General features: G+C 35.5%; 3 non-coding genes across 3 annotated transcripts; 1 reads left to right on the plus strand and 2 right to left on the minus strand.

The window, feature by feature from the left end:
- Window positions 1-1,157: 1,157 nt before the first annotated feature.
- Trnal-caa lies at window positions 1,158-1,276 on the minus strand. Its single transcript has 2 exons — window positions 1,239-1,276; window positions 1,158-1,202 (listed from the first exon to the last, which is right to left on the minus strand). It is a non-coding gene; the product is annotated as a tRNA-Leu (tRNA).
- Window positions 1,277-2,969: 1,693 nt separating this feature from the next.
- On the minus strand, window positions 2,970-3,092 carry Trnal-caa. Its single transcript has 2 exons — window positions 3,055-3,092; window positions 2,970-3,014 (listed from the first exon to the last, which is right to left on the minus strand). It is a non-coding gene; the product is annotated as a tRNA-Leu (tRNA).
- Window positions 3,093-3,484: 392 nt separating this feature from the next.
- Window positions 3,485-3,556, plus strand: Trnae-uuc. Its single transcript has one exon. It is a non-coding gene; the product is annotated as a tRNA-Glu (tRNA).
- Window positions 3,557-7,959: the final 4,403 nt, after the last annotated feature.

A 7,959-nucleotide genomic window follows, 5' to 3' on the forward strand; every position in this document is an offset into this window, starting at 1 on the left:
TTAGTATTAAATTCTCTTACTCACCTTCCCAAAACCAATATTTATGTATATTGCGCTCGTCTCTGCTATAATAAAATATATGTATGTACTCGCATTCGTATGGAAACGTATCACAGAATTTTCGCGCCAATAATCAATTCTTCAACGAAAATCAACTTGCCTAGCAATATTTCTGCCTACGTATGTATGTATGTGCCCAATTAACCGCGCTTAAGCTACTTTACAAGCAAAAATAAATAAACAAAATTAGAGCAAAACCTGCCTTACGCTTACCGAACTATTCACTTGTTTTGGTATTGAAAACTCAAAACTACAAAACTTATTTGCCACACACAAATTTTTAATAATAATTTTCTTAAAATGCTACTACAACTCAATTGATTGGCGTCACCAAAGGCCATTAGCAACAGGCGAAAGACACTCTCAGCAAGTGCCGCAGCAACCGCCTCAACAACGAGGCGAAGCGATGCAACGCTATGACGCCTCCACACAGCGGCCAGTTAGCCAAAGGCAGGCAGCCAGCCAGTCGAACGGTCCGCCAGACAGCGAGCCATTCAATCGTCCAGCCCTGGCTAGCATGATCTTTAAACAGCAGACGTTGAAATAGAAAACATGATGAAAATAAAATTAAATAAATACATATGTATGTAGAATGTATAAGAAAAAAAAACATACCTAAATTTCTAATTTACAACAAAAAGTTGGTAGCAAACAAACAGCTACAACAATAACAAGATAAGTCAAAAAAAATATACTACATTTATTTGGAGGTGTAAAAATATGTACTCTTAGTCCCACGCGCGCGTTTGCTTGGGAAAATTGCTGGGTTTGTGATCACCTCATTGTTATGGTAGAGCTACTTACTTATTTGTTTATTTTTTTTATTTATTTTTTATTTTTTTTGCTACTGTCTGTTTTGTAATTGTCTGCAAAATGAAATTAGCAATTTTATGGACAAAAAAATTAATAATAGAATTGTATTTCAGGCGAAAAATAGCAGAAAACATGAAAATTGTTTGCATTCTTTGCGGTTAAGTGCCAAAAAAATTGAAATAAAAATTATTGAGTTGCTTGAAAAGAAAATAAGAGTAAACCAGTAAACATACATACAATAAAAAATATATAAAAAAGGTAAAAAGCACATGCAAAAAAATTCTTGTCAGAAGTGGGATTCGAACCCACGCCCTCAGAGAGGACCAGAAAGCTCCATATGAAAACCCGTAGTGGGCAAGTTTGCACTTGAGTCTGGCGCCTTAGACCGCTCGGCCATCCTGACACTTGTGTGCTGGGAGGCAGATTACACATTTCAGCTTGAGCACATCAATTTTAGTGATTTGAATTAAACGAACTGCATATATTTTTATTATAGAGATTTCAACTGTTGGAAATCTTACTTTTTTCACTTTTTATTTGTTTCTGTGTTTCGTATTTTATGATAGCATTTTCTTTTCTGCAAAAAATGTTGCCCTCTTCATAGTATTTCTGCAAAGAGTGCATTGCAAGGGCGGCATTTTTTCGGTAGTAAAGAATCGCCTTTGGTAAATTGTGCGCATATCGGTGAGGGCGACAGCTAACGGTAGAAATTTGAAAGTTATGCAAAGTTTAGACAACAACTGGTGGATGTGGCATTTGCGTATCAATCGCAGGATGAAGATTTGCAGGGTGTATACGATGATTAATATTTAGTAGTTCCATTCCGTTTAAAAATTTGTTTATGATATTTTTTTTGCACTCTGCTTTGAATCAGGTTTTAAATTTTTTATTTTTCAATTTATTTGGAATTTTTTTGAGTGCGCTGCTTATGGCCCATTCAAATTTAGTACAATTTAGTGAAAGCTTCAAGTACTTAGCTACATTGCCTATAGGCAAATAAATATATTTAGGGGAAAAATTGCATGAACTTTGAATTGAAATAAGTTCTTCTGGACTTAAAAAGTGAAAGTTTTCCCGAACTGAAACGCAAAGATTTGAATAAAGTATACTGATGATAATTTACTTTTGTGTTACACCTTAACAGTGTTAAATCGTATTTCAAGATTTTCTTTCAAATAGGTTATCAGAAAATAGCATCCTTACTAATATTATAAATCCGAAAGTGAGTTTGTTTGTTTGTTACGCTTTCACGCTTTAACTACTCAACCGATCATCATGAAATTTCGTAAGCTGCTGTCATTTAGGCCACCTTCATTCTGAGAAAAAAGTTTGAATTTTGGATGAAAATTTGTTGAATTTTTTATTTTTAGTTTTCTACAAGGTTTTAAAATTGGGTTTATGTCGTTACCTTAGGTTTTTTAACGAATTATAAATAAAATCTGTTCCAGCTTTTGCTGAAAGGTAAATAAAGGCGCATAATCTCAAAAATACCAAATTTTGAGTTGTGACTCTTTTGAAGACGGTGTGCGAAATGTTTATAAGTATACTTTTGGAAGTACATATCTCTGGCATTTTATTAAAAGAACTTATCTCGAGATGGGTCATTTTCCCTCAAAAGCAATATTTCATTGGGTTTTCAAGCAATATTTTAACGACTAACTAGCCACGGGTCTAGTTTAAGGGTTGCGCTTTTAAGAAAAGCTTAATAAAAATATAAAATATTTCAAGGAAACTTTGTACATATCTTTTAATTTAAAGACAAAACTTCCACTGAAGTTGTTTTAAAAAATGCCACAGATTTAATTAAATTTCCAAGCTTAACAAAAATGCATATTCCATAGCTAAATAAAATATTTAATCAGAAGTGGGATTAGTTAATACACATATAAAAAAACAAGTAATTTTTAACAAAAAAAAACCGACACTGCCTTTCCGTTGCAAAAAGAATTATTGAAATCGGTTGACGTGGTCCAAAGTTATGCGGTAACATACATAAAAAAATAAAAACATATATATATATATTATTCCGACGAACTGATAACCTCCTCCTTTTTTGGAAGTTGGTTAAAAAGTGATAAAATATGGAAAAAAAACTTTGTCAGAAGTGGGATTCGAACCCACGCCCTCAGAGAGGACCAGAAAGCTCCATACGAAAACCCATTGTGGATGGGCAAGTTTACACTTGAGTCTGGCGCCTTAGACCGCTCGGCCATCCTGACAATTGGTGTACTGTTGCCAAATAACACATACAAACCGAAAGCGGTTGTAGGACAGTGGAGAGCACATAAATCATTGCGAGAAAAACATGCAAAGTAGAAAAATGCAAAAATAATTCATATAATTTTATGTGCAAATATAAGCATATCTAGCATTCTTTCACTCTTTTGTAGAACGCCAACTTAAGTATCCATATGCGTGTACAATCCAAGTATATAAATATGTATACATTTTAGTATAACAGTTTTAGCTGCGCAGTGCTTTACGCATTGTTGCTGTTTTTATACTGAGCTGTGTATAACAGTTTGCATTGTGCTCATAAACACGAGTGAGCTAAGTAAATACTAAGTAAGCGATGAGTGGAAATATGTGATTTGCCAGCCAAACTCTCATATCCCATATGGTCTAGTGGCTAGGATATCTGGCTTTCACCCAGAAGGCCCGGGTTCGATTCCCGGTATGGGAAGTTTCCCTTTTATGTTAACTTTTCTTTTATAATTTCAAAATGGATTTATGCGTAAAATCTTAGGTTTTAATAAATTCGATTTCCGCAAACTATTATCCGTTATAAAAAAAAACGTTGATGCAGATTTTTTAATTAGTTTCTATTCATGAAAAATTGATTTATCAAAAATATGTACCTGTGCCTCCAACATTGTACAGTTCAAGAATAATTATGTGTTGTACATACGTTTCCCATGATACCTACCTCAAAAATTGGCTAAGATTTGAATGATTTGAAAGAATTCTCCATGAAACTTGATGCATGCACCTTACGGAAAATTTTATTAATGTAATCGTTTTGAGAAAATGGAAGAAAGAAAGAACGTAGCCTACAAATATGTGCTGTCTCTTTTTTAATTTCAAAAACGAACATATTAGAAACCACAACAATAAATTTTAGAAGGAATTTCATTTATGCATGTGTGCATTCTTTATTTAAAAAAAACTTAGATTTAATACACACATACATACATACATAAATAATTCAGATATTTCTTTATATTGACAGCGATATATAGTTAATGCATTTGTCGTCCTGTAGCCCCGTAGTTTACAAAATTTTGGGTTTCTAAGGGATTATTAAACAGGGAAATGAAATAAAAATGTATATCTTTCTAAATTACATTCTAATTAGTATTTTTTGCATTGTAGAGTCAACATTTGAGTTAAAATTTTATTCAATTTATTTTAAAAAATTAAAGTTGAAAATTGTCATAGATAAAAGAAAAAAAAATTTTCAAAAGGTTAACCCCCGGCGGGGAATCGAACCCCGGTCTCCCGCGTGACAGGCGGGGATACTGACCACTATACTACCGAGGACTTGTTTCAAGCTGCTGATTACGCGGTACTTCAGCTCTCCTGAAGGACTGTAATTGAGAATGCCGTTATAATGCCAATAGATCGCTGTCTTTGAAATTCTTAAATACTCTGCCAGAAATATTAGGTGAATTTTCTACAAATTACAAATATAAGGATATTTATTTTTGTATATGAAAACGTACATAAATCAAAGATAGTCAAAAAATGTACGTATTGTAAGCCGCCAGCCAGCGTATAAAGATCTTAGAGCTGTAAAACTATCGATGTTGGGACCATTCGATATTTTTGATAGTTTTGGGTCTTTATGACACAAAAATATGGTACTTTTTTAGATCTCTGTTTAAGGCTGCAATACCACTGCAGTGTCTTCAAAACAGAGTTCGGCCATAAAAGAGACTGAACTTTGGCTAATCGACTCTTCTATTAATCTGCCTTCAATAACCTTCCCATAGTCAATCAGATATTAGGTCACTGGAATGCCACGAAACCTCGTCAAATATGCGATAGAATGTAGACAAGTTTTTAACAAGCTAGCTGCAAAGTTTGTTAACGACATTGTATGTAAGCCAGGTCGTAGAGACATAAAAGGTAACTGCATGGCGGATGAGCTTGCGATGAAGGGGAGCACACTGTCTGACGTCAACTCCTCTCACGATGAGGGCATACCGCTTTCTACATGCCAAACATGGTTATCACTCTTCTTCGATAAGGCCAATAAAATATGGTCGGAAGAACGGATCGTCCTACACCGACAAATCCAGCCTAGCGTCGACCGGAAATGATTTGACGTACTCATTCATCTAGAACGCCCTCTACTTTGGCAAGTTACCGGAATTAAAAGGCGGCACTGTTTGATGGAAAATGAGCAAATGACTTCGGCCGAAACTGCCGCGACGAGGAGGAAACTGAAAGCGTTTAACACTTTTTCTGTCACTGCGCTGCCCTAATGGGTGCTTGAACACGCTCATTTAACCATCATCTCTTGGGCTGCCTGGCGGACCTAAGCAAGCGGACAGGATCGAATACTTGCTCTAATGCTGTACCGCAATGGGTACACTGAGACTAAGTGTTCATCTCTGCTCTACTGAATGCAGGCAGTCGCTTCAACCTAACCTAACGACATGACTGATAATATTAATCAAATGTGCCACATATTTACCAGCATTAACTGTTGCATGCGGTAGAGCTTCAATAAAACTCATTCATTCGTGGCGCGATCAGTCAATTATGGTAATCACTGAACCGCTGATCATCAATACCGATCAATGAACACGACTATAATGAATTGCGGGAGAATAATGAATGAAAAAACAGGTATGGTAGTTTTATTGAAATGGCCATAGAGACGCTAAATGCTTGGCTTTGTATTATGCACTTCTCTTTGGTGAGTGTCCACATACTTACATATATTTGCACAGCTTACGATCGCTTTTTGATGGCCGATGACATTGAACTCCAGTCTGGCATAATATAGTTAACTATGCATTGTGACTATGAGAGCAATTAAAAAAAATTACATATGTACATACTGTACGTTAAACAGAAAATTGTCATAGCTGAATGGAGTATTAAAACAGGTAGTCGAATATACTCCTTTCCATTGTGACTCGAACGTTTGTTTCATATTGCAACAGTTTTGATGTTCAAGCACTACTATACTTATGCAATTTCTTTCAACAAAGTTGCTTGTGAGGTAATGATAAACACCAAGAATCATTATCTGCTTCCACAATGCAAAATATTGATTCCTCATCAGATTCAATAGATAGCTGATCGTCATCTTTTTGAACTTCATTATTTCTCATTGCTAGTAATCTTCATCGTTAAAATTTTCATATGAATTGTCTTGCCGTTAAGTTTATTTACCGGTACACTACAGTGCATATATGTACGTATGTAGCTAAGTATTATATGTATGAAAGTGTGGCGTTACTATGCCGCAGCTAAGCTACATGCATACATACAAGCTCACTATTGCATTCTATACAACCTTGTAACTGTCCATTCTACTTTTCCATTTGAGATCACCAAATATTTTGATTTGCTATCCGTTCACATTCAATCTACACGAACTTGTTTATCTACAAATCATTTCAGCTGGGTCAGGTGCTTTGCTGGAAAAAAGTATGCTGAACGTTATTAAAGTTTTGTTCTTGGTGTGTGTATGCTTAATTAATGCTACCGATTTGTGCTAACATCGGCACTTTTTTGCAGAGAAAAAATCGAAATAATATATTGCAAGTACGCTAGTTGGCAATAAATTTCTCTCCAAGTGTTCTCAGCGCCAATGGAAAATGTGGCACATTTATAACGGAAGAAATAAATACAAAATTGTGAATACTTGTTGAACAAACATTCTTTCTAAATGTTTGTTTGGTCTTATGATATGCGGAATGGATCTTCTTACTTAGTGCTCCGATCAGCGATCAGATATCGATCTTAGATTTTGCTGCGATCGATTGGAAATATAGAGTGCTTAAATGATGATGTTCCTGTGGAAAAATTCTTGGATTCGGCAACCATTCGTGAGCAACGAGAGAAAAGGTTCGCACGAACACAATGGAAGATAGACCAAATTAAGAAGGGTCTGTCTACATTAGTGATGAAAAACCGGGGAATTTGGTGAAGTCTTTTGGCCTGGTCCGACAAAGTGTTGAAGCGCCAAATAATTGGAAGATAGCGAATCTCCTTGTCTAAACTCTCGGTTGGTCTCATCCGGCACACAGAGGTCCTTTCCAGTTTGGATGGAGCTGAAAGATGCGTCCGAAGACACTCGACATAGCCGTTTTAGTTTTGCGGGAATTCCGCGGTAATTGGCGCAAACGACGGGGACTTTCTTCTTTTGGTTTGGACAAAGTACATTGAGATTCAATCATCGGGCATGTACTCACCAGACCAAATTCTGCTTAATAGCTGGTACTTGCGCCAGACTTGCCTCACGTTGCCCAGAGTGCGCGAACGAGGACGCAAGAGTCGGGATTGAATATAGCCGTGCAGTTGTAACTGCAGACCCAGAAGAACGGCTATACCTCATTGCACTCTCTATTTTAAGGTATACAAATTATCTAAAACATAAAAAGCACATAATAACGATTAAAGATGATCGAAAAATAAAAATTTTAAAATAACGATTAAATTATGATTTTTTTTTATAAAACTCATAACGGGTACTGTCCCAGGAATTTAGACATTATATATCAATTTCATTTAACAGAATTATCGCTTTTTCTTCTTTTCAGGTTCTAATTTTTTCTTGAGCTCTTATTTATTTTTTTCCAAACTCATCTCAGTATGCAGTTGACCTAATTTATATCCAAGTTTCAACATTTTCTAATATGGAAAAAGTAACTCGTCGGCATAGTTTTTTACCTGAGATTTCCATACACAAATACATTTTTAGATTTTAGCTCATTCAATATTTTTTTCAGTACTTACCATTGCCGCCGATCAGCTCAAATCGCCGTGCTTCCGCAGAATTGGGGCTTAACATTATTTATGGTCGGTCGAACTGGTTGATGGCAAATAAAAAAATGTATGGCTAAGTAA

The sequence above is a fragment of the Rhagoletis pomonella genome, unplaced genomic scaffold (genome assembly GCF_013731165.1).
Source record: "Rhagoletis pomonella isolate Grant_MI unplaced genomic scaffold, Rhpom_1.0 Rhpom_scaffold_00008, whole genome shotgun sequence".
NCBI lineage: Eukaryota > Metazoa > Arthropoda > Insecta > Diptera > Tephritidae > Rhagoletis > Rhagoletis pomonella.